Raw genomic sequence first — 16,068 nt, 5'->3', positions numbered from 1 at the left:
GCAACTTATAAAAGAAAACATTTAAATGAGGAAGCAGCATACAGTTTCAGAGGTTCAACCTGTTGTCATCATGGGTGGGACATGGCAGCAGGCAGAAACGGTACTGGAGAAGCATCTGAGCATCCTATATCTCACAGGCAACAAGAAGAGGTCTCTGTGTCACACTGAGGGAGTTTGAATAAAAACCACCTCAAAGCCCACCCCCACAAACACTTCCTCCAACAAGGCCACACCTCTTAATAGTGTCACTCCCCTTTGGGGACCATTTTCTTTTGAACCACCATGCCCTCTTCCCCAGTGATCCCTGAGCCATAGGATCAGGAATGTAATATAGGTATCCTATTAAGAATTGAGCACCCGTATGTCTCTTATTCTTTGTATGTTGACCATTTGCGGATCTCTGTATCAACAGACTTTTACTACAAAAGAAGCCTTGCTTTAAAAGGCTGAGAAATGAATATACTAATATTTGAGTATAAAGATAAGAATTTGTGGGGAAGTTGAATACTGTGGCTATTAACTAGCATATCAGTATTAGGTTATTTCCTAGGACCAATGACCTAGACAGCCCTTATCATGCATCTTGGACCCAGTTAATGGTACCAGATATGAGTTTTTGCTTATGGAGCAGGACTTACGTTCAACCAGAAAGTGAATGGTTACTCCCAAAGAATTCATGCCGCTATTACACCAGTATTGCTTTTAATCTATTGTGGCTTGGAAGGTACACTACTCTGTACAATTATTGATTATTTTTATCTCCTGGAAGCACACACACAGAACTTTCTAGCATTATGATACCCAGGAAGGATAAAACTTACAGATCAAAACTAGCTTGATTTCTCCATGTTTTATCATTCAAATATGTGGTATCTTCAGCAATAGGACAGAGACAATAATCTGTTATGTCTGGGTGGTCTTGTCATTCCACTCTTCAACAACTTAAAAAAATAGGTAATATTTGCCTGGCATTGAACTTTTTGGTAGCCTATGTTGTCTGGGAGAGGTATTGTCTCCCAGAGATAGAGTAGTTCCATTTAAACTCCATATATATATATATATATATATATATATATATATATATATATATATATATATATATATATATATATATATATAGTGTGTGTGTGTGTGTGTGTATGTCCACAACAGTAGGTTTCCATATTATCTTTTTCAAAAGATCTCATTTTAGTTTTCCCTTTACATCGTCCCTTTTCTACCTTCCTTTCTCATTTAAAACTCCATTAATGCCTCCTGTTCAACTTTACCTCATTCATGCTACCTGTGTTCTGTCCCCTTCTTGTAGCCCCTGTAAATGACAACTTACTATTTTCCCATTTTTTTGCGGGTACTCTAATCTTCATGAGAGACAATATGCTCTGTCTTTCTGGGTTTGGGTTACTTACTTCCTATGGAATAGTAGTTTCCAAATCTAATTACTTCTCCGTAAATTTCATTTTTTTCTTTATGGTTGAATAATAGTCCTTTGCGAATATGTACCACATTTTTATATTATGTATTCCTTCACTAATGGATAATTAAGTGGTTTCTATTTCCTGGCTATTGTGGATAGAACAGCGATAAAAATGGATGATCAAATATCTGAAGTAAAATCTGGAGACCTTTGAGCATATGTCCAGGAGTGATATCGCTGAGCTATATGGTAGATTTATGTCTAGCTTTCTGAGGAACCTCTACTGATTTTTTCTGTGGCTATACCACTTTGCATTCATACCACTTTCTCCACATGCATGCCAGTGTATTTTGTCATTTGTTTTAAAAATTTAGGCATTCTGACTTTAAGCCATTGGTGAAAGCAACTAAAGAAAATCCCAGAAGAGGCAAAGAACCCCCTCACTCAAAGAGTGGTAGGTTTAATATTGTAAAAATGTCAATTCTATTAAAAGTAACTTGGAGATTCAATACGTTACTCACAGAAATTGAAGAAAGTCTTAAAATTTACATAGAAATTTAAAATCCCAGGACAGCCAAACAATCCTGAGCAATACATTATGCCATCTCTAAAGTGAAGAAAAGTCATGCCAATCAAAATAGTACAATACTGACATAAACCCAGACACACCAATAAATGGAGTGGAACTGGGGACCCTGATATAAGCCATCCTTTTCTTCTTCACCCCACCGTCATTTTCCCCCATTGTATCATTTACAAGGGCTGTTTTACATTTTCAGATAAAGATTATCTAATGAGGTGAACTATTCATTTCAACATGTTGGAAGATGATTAGAGCCCACTTTGTTAAGGGAATGTGGACCTGTCCTATAGCTATCACTTTTCATTTCACACACTCTGTTAGTGTACACTCACCTGTTCTGATGCTATCAAGAAGCATCCACAGATGAATAACTTCATGATCAGTCCAAATCTGCCTCTGACCAGTCATTTGGTACACATCTCCCCTTATAACTTCTTTTTTTTTATTTTCTTTTTTTATTTTTTTTAAATTTATTTATTTATTAAGGATTTCTGCCTCTTCGAAGGAGACGAAGCACGAGCAAGAAACTCAGGACCGCGAGGGGTGCACCCACACACTGAGAAAATGGGGATGTTCTATCGGGAACTCACCAAGGCCAGCTGGCCTGGGTCTGAAAAAGCATGGGATAAATTTGGACTAGCTGAACATAGCGGACAATGAGGAGAATGGGAAGCCTTATAACTTCTTAAAGCCACTAAAAAGTATGGCAGAATAGAGTTCATATTCCCTTCCAAAACTACCTTTTCCCCTATATTTTCAACATCAGAGTAACTCTTGAGTATTCCTTAGCTCTGTTCCCATATTTATTCTGTTGAGCTCATGGTAAGGCCTTAGGATTCTTCCCATCTTGTACCCATCCACTCTTCTGTGCCTTATGCTCTTCTGGTGCAGGGTTTCATTGTTTCTTGTTTTGATGTGATTATCTAAATCTTTTCTTACCTTTAGTCAGCCTGACCTCTCACCTACATACCTTACAGTATCTGAAGTGTGAAGTCTTACCCCTTCTCATCTTTAAAACACTGGTGTTTCTTCACTGTCTTATAGCCGGAGACTGCGTGTTGACTTCCTGACCACCCAGACTCAAATAATCACACAGAAACTATATTCATTACAACACTATCTGGACTATTAGCTCAGGCTTCTTATTAACTTACTAACTCTTACATATTAAATTAACCCATTTCTTTTCATCTATTTATTACCTTGAAGCTATGACCTATGGGTAAAGTTCTAGCATTTGTTTCCTTTATACTGTCTCTCTGACTCCACCTACTCTCAATATATATCGTTGATTGGATTTCCTGCCTGACTTTATTCTGCCCTGCCATAGGCCAAAGTAGCTTCTTTATTAACCAATGGTAATAAAACATCTCTACAGCATACAGAGGGGAATTTCACATCACTGACCTCACAATTAAGTCTAAGATCCTTAATATAATTTAAATCGTTAGCATTTTGCCATTTGCTCTCCTTTCTGGAAGAAACTCTCCACCATGAACCTGGTGCTTTTTTTTTTTTTTTTGCCTGTATCATTTTCTCTGTCTGTTTGACTCCTTTGAAGAGGTGATGCCTTCACTTAGGGTATCTTTCTATTTTCCTATTTGCCTAACCCTTTCTCTTGTTTTCCTCCAAGATACTGGCTTTGAATAGATGCTGTCCTTGATCCAACCTCCTTCAAGGCAGATTTACATACCAGATCACCATCCCTAGGGCTATAATTATACTGAACTTTAATTCCCTGTTTACTTGTTTGTCCTGAACAGCTTCTTCGAGACAAGATTACCTTGTTCCCCATGCCCTGAAGCGTCAGTGTCTGTCTGTATTATGGCTTTTGCCTAATAAATATTAATAAGCAAAGTTCCCAGATGTGAAAAAGAAAGAGCTGGCCATGGCAAATCAACCAGAGAAGGGTGGACCTGTCAGAAAACCACAAATCAATCACCTTGTAGGTTGTAACTTCTTTAGTACTCATAATCTTTTCCTCATAATTGACTATCTAGAAACAGTGTGCATAAAATGAGCAGAGAAGGGTCCTCTAATTAGGCTGAAGGGTCCTCTCCCAAAGCATCATAATATAATTTTAAAGGGTGTTAGTTAACACTTAAACTTTTAATATACTCACAACGATGCTTTTTCTAGATTCCAGCTTCTTTCAACCCTGGAGGAGAAGTCTAATTCAACTGACAGAATTCTATATCCTGAGTTCTCACCCTTTTCCTACTTCAGTTCTTGGGTCATGTATGGCGACTGTCCAACATACACCTAATCAAGTATGAGGTCAAAGTAATAAAACGCCTTCAGATTCTGGACAGGCACTGTTCTCTCACAGGTGATGGACTTGTGATATGATCTGCAGCCTTGATTTATCCCTAGGTCCTGAAAGCTGTATTTATAAAACTTAAAGAAAAAAACCGGGTTTCAAAATTTGTAGTCCATTTTCTACATGTGTATTCACTTAAAGAAAATGCATAACTTCACCCAAACCTTAATAAACATCAGAAAAATATATGGGACAGAGACAGGACAGCATCTCCTGGGGTCTTTGAGTGTTTCTTTGGAATTCTATACTCAGTGACTATCTGAATTTCACCATTACAGCCTGCTTCTGCCAAGTCATCATCTATGGAATCTGAGAACAGTTTAAAGCTAGGACTTCAGTGCTGAGAGCTCATGGTCCCTGAGTAGACCACATTCCAATGGAAATTCAGGTTTTGTTATAATTCTTCTTCTGGATGAAGCCTGCCCATGGAACCCAATGGGCCCACAGCTTACCTAGTTGGAAACTAGACATGCTTGTCCTTATTTCTCTACATTCCCTTACATACTTCTATCCAGAGGTTGACTTGAACTCTGTTTCTCATTTCTTGTCTCCCTGCTTATCTAAATCTTATTTTGCAGGGTTCACTTCATTTTAATCTCTCCTGTAACTAGGGTAAAGATTGTGGTACTTCATCATTCTTGACATGAAATTTCATTCTTTCAAATTATTTCCATTTACAGCAGAGGTTGTACACACACACACACACACACACACACACACATACACACACACACACACATCTTAGCATGGGATATGGTTCCCTATGATATGCAGCTCACTATATCTTGATTTAAATGATGTGTTCCAGTGATAGCATTCCTATCATGCTAGCTAAGGGCTTATCCGTAACCAGCTGAGCACAGAGAATTCTTTGCGCTATTAATTATTCTGATATTTTCAGTGACTTCCAAAATTATTAACTAGAAAACTTTTCATGGATTATGCTTCCTTGGCTCTCCTGGAACCCATCAGTATCTTTTCCTATTTTTTCCCACCATGGGACAGTTCTTAAAGAATTAGAAGATGAAATCATAGGCTTAGAGATGAGAACAACCTGAATAGCTTCATTCTTCCCTTAATTCCCAGCTACAGGGAGGAAATTGCATCAATTGTGTCTTGGTGAACCTGATGACAGTTGTCCCAGTCATGCCTAACACTAGGGCCTGGCACACTAAATGGGCTTTTTGTCTGAAGAGATATGTCACACCGGAGAGTGTCTGTGGCAGGTAATAGTGAACGTGTGCCCATGTCAGCATAACAGCCTCCCTGACAACTGGACACCATCTGGACCTTCAATTGTCTTCACCGTTCTGCTTTCAGTAAAACTGGTATTTTCCAAGAGTTGAACAAGAAAAGCAACTCTATTCTGTCTCGGCAAGCTGAAATTTCAGAAAGATTGCTTTCCAATAATGATAGCTGGTGAGAAAAAAACAACAAGCCTTATGTGGTAAATTTTTAAGAGGAAGGTGACATTTGAAATAAAAGTCCAGAGTTTCTGTTTGGGGAGTTTATGTCTTCGTGAATGACAGGCAGAGACCCTGTGGAAAGTGACTCACAGTCCCAGTTGGCTTTAATAGGCCACAGGGGGGTACAAATTGTCTTCCTGAATCCGAGTCCCAGGTGACTCTCTCCTGGTGGTGTTATATATGTTAGTGATGTTGAGCCCCCTTTATTTGTCAGGAAGAGTACTGATTAACTGAACCTAAAGGAATAAAAAGTAAAGCAAGATGAAAGTGAAAATATGGTCCGTTTTTACATTACTAATTATATTTTTTTCAATTTTTCTTTAACAAGTGTTTATTATTTTTATAGCCAGAAATCATTGCTCTAACCAATGAGGCCTAAGAAGAATTCCTGAATTCATGTGGTTTGGTTGTTCTCTAAGTTAGGCTCTGGACTAGTCCTCGTTGGAGAGCGCATAAAAGGGATTTGAAACTTTCCTCAAAAATAGGAGCATCTCTCCATAGAAATAAAACTCACCACATAATAGTAGGAGCCTAGACACCAAGAGCCTTTTAGTGGTGTAGCTCCCTGTCTAGGGGACTGCAGGATCTGTGACTTGCTCTCCCATGCTACCCTGGAAGCTGAGGCAGGACTAGATCCGAAGGCTGTTCAGGAGACCTTGTATCACTATGCACACATCACCCCAATCATGAGCTCCCCGTGTTCTGTTCTACGTGCTGAGACTGAAATGCTGCCACACTGGAAGGCACCCCTACCCTTTGATCATGTGGAAGGACCTCACCCTTAGCGTGTGCTGCTGTTTTACGTTGGCTTGACCCCTCCTCATGCCAGTAAAGTTACCCTTTGATTGGAAAGATGAGCGGTAGCACCCACAGCTGAGAAATATTTCTTTCAGAATCTCGAATTCAGTATTTTCTCCCACTCTCTCTAACTAGTGTGTTCAAGGTGACTTGGATTTTGCATTGAGAATTTTCTTTCTCTTCTTCCAGTTGACTGACTATTTTGTTTGGCATCCTGGGTACCGATGAAGACAGCAGAGACAGCGGTGTGCCCCTCTGCCAAATCTGGGATCATTAGTTGGGCTAAGTCCCAGGATGGTGTCTGTCTTAAAAACTCCAGCTCATGTCAAGTTTGGGGCTACAAAATCATTGGTTTCCTAACTTTAGATGGCTCTTTAAACAAGACGAACAAAAAACCTAAATCAGAAATGGAAACACCTTCAAAAAGAGGCATACACCCACATACACACACACACACATACACACACATACACACACACACATACACACACACATACACACACACATCCACACACACATACACACACACACATCCACACATCCACACACACACATACACACACACATACACACACACATACACACACACACGTACACACACATCCACACACACACATACACACACACCTACATCCACACACACACATACACACACATCCACACACACACACATACACACACATACACACCCACATCCACACACATCCACACACACACATCCACACACACACATCCACACACATCCACACATACCCACATCCACACACACACACATCCACACACACATCCACACACACATCCACACACATCCACACACACACACATCCACACACACACATCCACACACACACATCCACACACATCCACACACACATCCATACAAACACACACACACACACACACACACACACACACACACACACACACACACACACCAGAGTCAGTCTTTCACTGTACGTGAATGAGGAAAGCCTTTATCTTGTCAGAAAGTCCTACAGAACATCATAAATTCTTCAGACAGCAGATATTGCAGATATGAGCATTCTCTTTGGTGCAATAAAGCCTCAAACATAGACCTAAGAACAGCTGTCCAGTGGTTTTTTTTTTTTGTAAGTTGTTAAAGCATCCACACTGTCATCTCTGCCGAGTGTTCCAAGTCAAACCCAGGATTGGACCCGCACACGGAATAAAAGGGGTTGTGTATAGGATCAGGCTAGTGGCACTGCCTGTGTGCTTCCCAGCACCAGTCATGAGGGAGATGCTTCTGCAGATGTTCAGCATTTGCTCTTAGGGCGTCCCTGTGGGGAAGGAGGGGGTAGCTTCATCTTTACAGCTGAGAAAACTGAGGTCCACAAAGTATTTAACACAAAGACACATAAAGCAAGAGGCAAAGCTTCGTACGTGTGCTTCAACAACAAATAGGTTGTAAAGTGCTATGTTTTGCTTGTGGTTTGGAAGTGCTATTATTATTTTTAATACATATGCACAGTAAAGTATTCATCAGCATATACTTTATATGTACATGTAAATATTTAAAAATATTTGTTGATATATAATTAATACAAATATGAAATTCAGAAAGTATGAGCACATATGTTTATACACACACACACACACATACACACACTCACACACATGGGGCAGTTATGTACCAAACACAGTAAGACCTAGAGCTGGCCCTGATGAAGAATTCTCTTTGCCACCTTGCTTATACGGTATATTTCCCTAGTCCTCCCATAAGATGTATTTTTAGTACAATTGTATTCAAAATGTATACATACTTTATAGTTTATATTGCTTTTTTATTATTATCTTAGCATAAAGTCTCATTTATCACAGTGTTATGTTCTTTAATTGTTGTTTTAGTAAGATCTACCTGATGGTAGAAGAATTAGAAAGGACAAAGTAGCGCCTAGCAGCCCGAGAAGAAACCGCACAAGGTTATGAAACCCAGAGGTTTGATCAAATTGCTGTGCCTTGCACTAAATGAAAATGCCCTGCACATTATTTAATCTATAATACAGGGAAGGATAACCTTATCTTTTGGCTCAGTATAGACATGTATCCATTGGCTTTTATTTCAAATTTGCTGGTAACCCCAGAAGAATGGTAGTTGGGATATGATTTTCAGATGTCCTTTAATCTACTCATCAATAAATTTATGAAGTTATATTATGGTTTGTGCCCAATAAATATTAATAAGGGAAGTTCTCAGAAGTATGAAGAAGGGAGTCTGCCATATTAAATCAGTCACAGAAGGATGGACCTGTCATAGATGAGCAAATCACATTATAGGTTGTAGCGTTTTTCTTTACCACAATCTTCTTCTTATGACTAAGACAGACAGGGAAAGCCTCAGCCCTTACTGTCTTTATCTCTCCTAGGGCCCCAAAGGAAGAAGCCAGGCAACAAGAGGGAAAAACATGAAGAAAAAAACCTTGTGAAGTTTATTGACAAATGATATTGCATGCCCACTTAGTGCCTTGCTAGGGGGAAATATGGCAACTGATGTGTGGAGAGTGAGACTCCACAGATCCGTCCTGTCAGAGGTCAGACACAGAAATCTCAGATCCCACATTCTCCTCTCCTTTCTGGGAGGCGTTAGAAACACCCTGACCATCACAGGCCACCCCAGGGGTGGAACAACAGCAATGCGAGGAAACTGTCCGTGATGCAGGATGCTAAGAGAGACCTGAGCAGAATGGACTGATACCAGCGAGTTAGTATTTGGAAGGTGACCTTTTCTTCTCCCAAAATGATTTTGGTTTGCCAGACTGTTGAATGCTAAGGTTCCCTTCTTTATCAAATCTCAGGAAAAGCACTCAGACTCCACTTTATGTATCTCAAGAGCCGATTTCCACAGAGCTTTCCAATATCTTGCAGTGAGAAAACAAACCATTTGCACTCCTAGCGAGAGAAAACTTCTGGAATGATTATTTTTTTCTACTGTTTCTCCCTCTGCTCAGTAATGATAAGATTATGCTCAGGACAGGCACTTGGCCCAACAAGTAGAGTGTTATTCCCCTTCTCCCTGGGAATGGCTCTGGGTCTCAAGATGTCTGCCCTCTCTGGAGGGAGCCAGCTATGTGTACCTATAATGTGTGCTAGTGAGTGTCTGATCACTGACGTGAATAGGGTTGTGTCTTTATCAACTTTACTCATGACAAACATGAGAAAGACTGTTTCAGGGAAGTCCTCACCCTGCCTGCTGGACCCATATCATCATGGGGAGAAAATGAGGCACCTTGGTAACAGTGCAGCCTTTGAAGAAAAGGGTGCAGGCTAGGGTGACCCCAGACAATCATTGTGCCTGAGCTGTGTGGCATGCAAAAAGTAGGGGGATGGGAGGAGAAAGAGGAGATTTTCTGGGTAAGTTCTGTCTCAGTGACCAAGTCTTTCTGGTCAAGTCATAAAAACCCTCCACTGTGGACCATGAGCCATCCTCTGAATAAATTCTCTTGTGTGAAGTTAGCCTTGAAGTTTTTGGTAAAAGCAATACAGCCTTGAATGACCTAATCTTAAGTCCTTCCCATTATGCCCTTGTGGGTAAGGTCTTTGGGCAAGTATCTTTCTTTACCATGGGAATCAGGTGGGGCAACTTTATATCTGATTACTGGGCTCTAGTTTCCTGTCAGTTTGTGGAATTAACAAACAAGCCAGACATGTCTTGTCAAGGGAACCTGAGTCCTTGCCGTCTGGTGTCTACATCACTTGCCTCATCCAGCCTCTGCTCGTTCACACTGCTTCTGACTCCAGTCTTCATGTGACTTATATACATGCAATGCCTAGACCTGGGCAAAAAGTTTCTGTGATAATGATTTGTTGTAAATTTAATCTGTTCATTATTGGTATCATGTATTCAACTATGTTCCTACCCCCAGCATGGAGTATGAAAATAACTAGGTGATTAAAACGTAGTGCATTCAGCTTTTCTACATTCACAAGTATCATTTCCACGGTTCAAATGAATGCCTGGTCTCCTGTAATTGGCACAGGGCAAGAAGTATACCCACAGTTTCTATCTCTAGTCCCTGTGTGTCTCACACAGAGGTACCTGATACATGGTATTTTAGACCTATCTGTTGAATACGTGAATAAACAAATCTCACAGGCCCTCTTGGTCAAGGTTTTACTGAATGCTCTCTCTTCATCTATAAAATATTTACTAGCCGGTAATCTGATGAGTTAGTCAGCTTTCTATCACCATGACAAAATATGTGGGATAGGAAACTCCAAGTTTTATTTTGATTTTTGATTGATTTGGGGTTTCAGCTTACATCACTTCTCCTTGTTGCTCTTGGGCATTTGGTTAGTTGATGTCCTGACAGAGAACACATGGGGTAGGAAACCTGTTTCCACGATGGCTGAGAGGGGAGCGCAGATTGGGGGCAGGGCTAGAGGGACTAGTAAAGTCCTTCAAATGCATGACCTAACTTCCCTCTGCTAGACTCCCTCTACAACTTAAGGCTTCAGCTTTTAGAGATCACTGGCTACTGAGAGAAGATGCTGTAGGGGAAAGGGAAAGTTTCATATCTTAGTACCTGGCCTTTGTGAAATAGTTAAGATATAAGCCATAGCATCTGGATGGGATGAGGTCTTCTGTGAGAAGAGTACACAGGTCCTGAGCAACACAGCCAAGTTCTTCCAAGTTCAGACTGGATATTGCAGGCCTAGAATAGGTCTAGAATATGGTAACATAACCCACCTCTCTAGCTTAAAATCCTTTTGAGGATTCAAACGTTACCAAATATTGGTGATTTGAGCTATACTTAGCACCTTTGAGACTCCCTAGTCTATGTAAAGAATTATTTCAAAATAAAATGCTTAGGATGAAAGAATGAATGACTAGATAGATTGATGTGTCTGTGTATATGTATGTACATATTTTTAGGCTGTCTTTTTCAAAGTAAAGTTTTTCAGAGAGAAAGTTGTTGTGCTAAAGAGAGAAGATGGTGTAGGGGAAGGAGAAAGTTTCTTTCTTTCTTTTTAGGGAATTCTGTGATTGCTTCATTGTTCACAAGGTCAACATTCCATTCCCCTTCTTACTGAAACCAAATTATCAGTAGCCACTTACCTCACTCACCTCAGCTATGATAATAAAATCATGTCAGGGAAAATCTGATCCACTATAAAGGTTAGAAAATTTTTGTATTTCTCTTTTATTCATGAAAATTGGAATTGGAGGGGAAATATGAGGACCCTGTAGATCACTGAGTCTCAGCATCTCTAAGCATCCATTGCTCTCCTTATAAATCATTGTTAACACACATTACATTTAGCAATTCTTCTAATTGAGCTCTCATCATCTAAAATTATAAATCGCATCTGGTTTCCTATGGAGAGGTAGTTTTTCCTGATTTTATCTTTATTTATTTTCCTTTTAAGAGACTATGAAGATACTGTTTAGCTTCTATTTTTCTCCTGTATTTTTTACCCAATATCTTAATTTTATTCTTACTTGCTTTTCAAAAGCAAAGATCTCAATGTGGTTTTTTTTTTCCTTTTTAGAATCCTTTATGCAGTGCTATGCTCACCATGGTTTTTATTTCAGCTTTTGCTGCTTGTCATTTTCAGTTGCAACCAGATATGTTCCCTTCTGTGACCATGAGGATTGTTATTGAGTAGGAGAGGAAAAAGAATTGTGTCTGTCTGTCTGAGGCTTTACTAAATTGATTCACAAGACACTCTGAACTTGGCATATTGAAGCAGTGGAAACACTGAATACATTTTATCCAGCAGCATTTGGGCTGGGCAGATTCCCAGATGTTGCTTAAACTGCGTTAACTGTTTGATGAATCTTGTATTCACTGCCAAGGAAGGCAACAATGCCAGAGACACTGCCAGTCCTTGCCATATCTTATTTTTTTGGCATGGAGACCTATGAATTCACTCATGAAAGAGTCATGCTCAGCAGCTGGAGAGACAATGGTTAACCAGATGATAAAGAGTGAAGAAACAGGAAAAAAAAAGAAGAAACCAAATCATTATTTTGACATTTCTAGATATCCGATATGGGAATAGCATCGAAGGGACTTTCCTTGTAGGTTACCCTAAGACATCTGTTTTAGCATCCTTGGCAGGACTCTCTGAGGGATGACTAGTCCAAAGTCTCATTAATCTCAGCTTTGCTGCTCCTTTGGAGGGAGGTACAACACATGTGGGTGTGAGTGTAGAGAGTATAAGACCAAACCCACCTCAGCCACTGGCACTAATTGGCTCCCCTGGGAAGACCCAAGAGAAGCTGTCAATCTTGAAAACTGTTTTTGTTTGTGATTTCTTGCGATTTCTCCTGTTACTCCTTCCCCACATCCATCCACACTGCCTCTTTTTCTTGTACAAATAAATGGTTGTTCCCAAAATACAAATAATTAGAAAATCAGGGTATACCTCATATGGGACCCAACCCCATTTCCTTCACTTTCCTGTCCTTCCTCCATTCTAGCCGTGATTGGAAGACAATCCCTGTTCTTTGAGAGGATGCTCTCCAAAGTATAGCTGACATAGTTCGAAAGATTGCCTGAGAAATCAATTGGAACAGCACTCTGGCCCAGGGTGTTATAGAAGGTGATTTCTGGTTTCTCTAAGAATGGCTTTAATTCTACTCTTTTGAAAATAGACAGTGATCTTAATCCCACTCTTTATTACATCGTTGTATTTAAAGGTTAGATTATGGGGTAAGGGAAACTGCATTTGAAGGATTTGTAGTATAAAATAGAGGCTTTCTGTGATCCTGGGGAAGATAATAATGATAATAATAACTACTATTTAATGAGCAATTACATGTGAATTAACTACTCTGATCCTCTTTCATTGGGTGATACAATGCCTCAGGGAGAATTTGTTCAAGGTCTCAGACAAGTACAGTGTCAGGATTTGGTCTTAGGTTTGTCTGACTCCAAACACTTGTGCTCTTAACTGCCATACTGCACCGGCCTTTGGTTTAATTTCTGTCTGGGCTCATTTTGCCCAATGTACAAAAGTATTTTAGTTAGTGACCTAACCTGGCAGGCATACCTTGCAGTATTTGAAGAGCAAGAACATCTCAGGTTAGTTGACTAACTACACTGTTGTTTTGCTATTAATGTGGTATTTTTCAGGTGTAGCTCTTGTCGCTGAACCCAGGGGATAATGAGTTTTTTGAGTGCTAAGGGTGTGTTAGAAGAACTTTAGCTTAAGTGTAACATTCTCCTGATCTTTCTCACAGGGAGATAGATTAGAGTTTACTAGAGAGATTTGGAGAAAGCATCTTTCTTCCTGGATTAGATAGACTAAGCTGTGTTCTGTCCATCCTGGGTTTGGGGAGCTTCATTTCTTCCAGTCAGTATGGCATGTAGGATACAAGGTTAAATGACATTCAAGAGAATAACTAAGTTCAGAAATATCATTTTTTTTTTGAAATATCGTTTGTTTCAAACACATTTGAAGCCCAGGAAATTAGCAGTTTCTTCTTTCTGAGCACAATTTAAGAAGCTTATGTTTGGGGTAGTACTTATAAAAGAACTTAATCCTGATCAATGAAAATTGATTTTTTTTCAAAAAAAAAACATTACAATCTTTAAACTTGAGGCATTCTCTTTAGGTTGTAAGTGCTAAATGCACCTTTCTCTTTGGCTTCCTGATGAGCAAAATTAAGTAGGGGCCATCCGTGCTAAGTAATTCAGATCAGCCCCAAGCACTCCTCTGCCTATTTCAATTGAGAGGGAGTTGATTGCTGTGCTGCTTTTAATGGGATAGAAAGGTAGGTCACTGAGCTACATCTTGATATTTCTCTAAAGTCACCTTAGAATCATACCTGCTTCATGGCGGATTTTTAAAAATGAGCTTGAGGAAGGTATATAGGAGAGAAAAGGAATCATCGTGGAGTATGATTTGGAGTGAAAAAAACTGATTCTGAAAATCTAAGTTCAGAGGTTATGTAGAACCAACCCTTTTCTATAATGTAGTTTGAGCAACCACTTCTGTTCTGCAATCAGGTTGTTTCTATTGCATGGAGAAGTGGGGTACAAGTGTACATTGAGAATCCAAATCATGCTTCAGCTACAATGTTTGTCGTCTCCTGTTATAATCTGTGCTCAGAGGAAAAATTTACACTAGCAAAGAACTCAATGTCAAAGTTTCTTTTTGGGTTTTCTTTCATTTTTATGTCTCCCCATAGGTTAGATGGAAATTCAATCAACAATAAAATAACTGGACATTAAGATGAAATAGAGAAAGGGGCAGTCTCTGGTCCAAGTACAGGCGGGAAGAACATTTGGCCACTGACTCACAGCCTGTATAGAAAGGTTAGCAATGACTTTAAAATTTTATCTAGTCTATCTCTTTTCCTTTGGGTAGAAGTGTTCTTATACTTTCCCAGCAGATGATAATCTGTCCTGTATTTTAATGAAACTTCCAATGTGGAGGACACAGGCTCCCTGAGGAACTCATTGTGAAGTTAGATGGCTATCTGAGTCAGGTTTTGTGGTCTATTTTTACTGTTTGTGCTCTCCATGGGGATGATCAACTTTTTGTAAACAGGATTGAATCTGTATAAAACCATTTTATGTGGCACTTCAACAGTTTGACAGATATTTTTGAAACACAGCTACCATGGGGATCAACTAATCCAATCCCTTCATTGGAACTAGTTAAAGTCTTCTGCCATCCAAATGAAGGTTTCTGGGCTCCTTCTTTGAAATTCATGTTGTATTACTGACTCAGTTTTCCCCATTCCTTCCCACTTTTGTGATCGACATCTACCATTATTAGTATTTCATCTCCGTGTTAAAATCATGTTGGCTCTTTCAGTCTATAATCAAAATACATGGCTATTTTTCTTTTAGTAAACAGATTCTCTTTTCTATTAGTTGATTTTGTTTTGGGCATTTATATACATGTATACATCCTCTACATGAATGCAATACAATCTAATTACCCTTCTCTTCCACCACTGTGTCCAGGGTGAATGCAGAGGCTCATAGCTACTCAAGAAGGTGAGAATCAATGATAGTTGAATGCTAAGTTCTAGATAAGACACTTAGAAGGCTTGTTTTCAAAATCAAAAAGTGGCTATTACCACTGGGCATGGAGTCGCACTTCTGTAACTCTAGGACTAGGAAGATTGAGGCAGAGTGACCATAAGTTTAAAGCCAACCTGGGATGCTTACTGAGACCTTGTTTGAAAAGGAAAAAGAAATGGATAAGGGGAGGGAGAGAAGGAGGAAAAGGGGAAGAAAAAGAAAGATTTTGATGAGTGGTACCTGGTATTGATGGAAAGTAAGAGCAACAAGGAAATGTCTCCATGGCTTGGGCTGCTGTGCTCCTTCTGAAACTACTGCTCGGGGCTATGATTTGCTCAATAAACCTGAGCCTCAGTTTATCACTATCAGATGACTGTCCAGATCATAACCAACTTCTCTGACATGCTTCACATCAGGTATTAGCACATGCACAAAAACAATACCATTTATAAAACAGACAGACAAGGCGTGGAAGAAGATGAAGTCAA

The sequence above is a fragment of the Microtus pennsylvanicus genome, chromosome 6 (genome assembly GCF_037038515.1).
Source record: "Microtus pennsylvanicus isolate mMicPen1 chromosome 6, mMicPen1.hap1, whole genome shotgun sequence".
Classification (NCBI taxonomy): Eukaryota; Metazoa; Chordata; class Mammalia; order Rodentia; family Cricetidae; genus Microtus; species Microtus pennsylvanicus.
The sequence above is the reverse complement of the archived record's forward strand: the minus strand, read 5'-3'. Positions refer to the sequence as shown.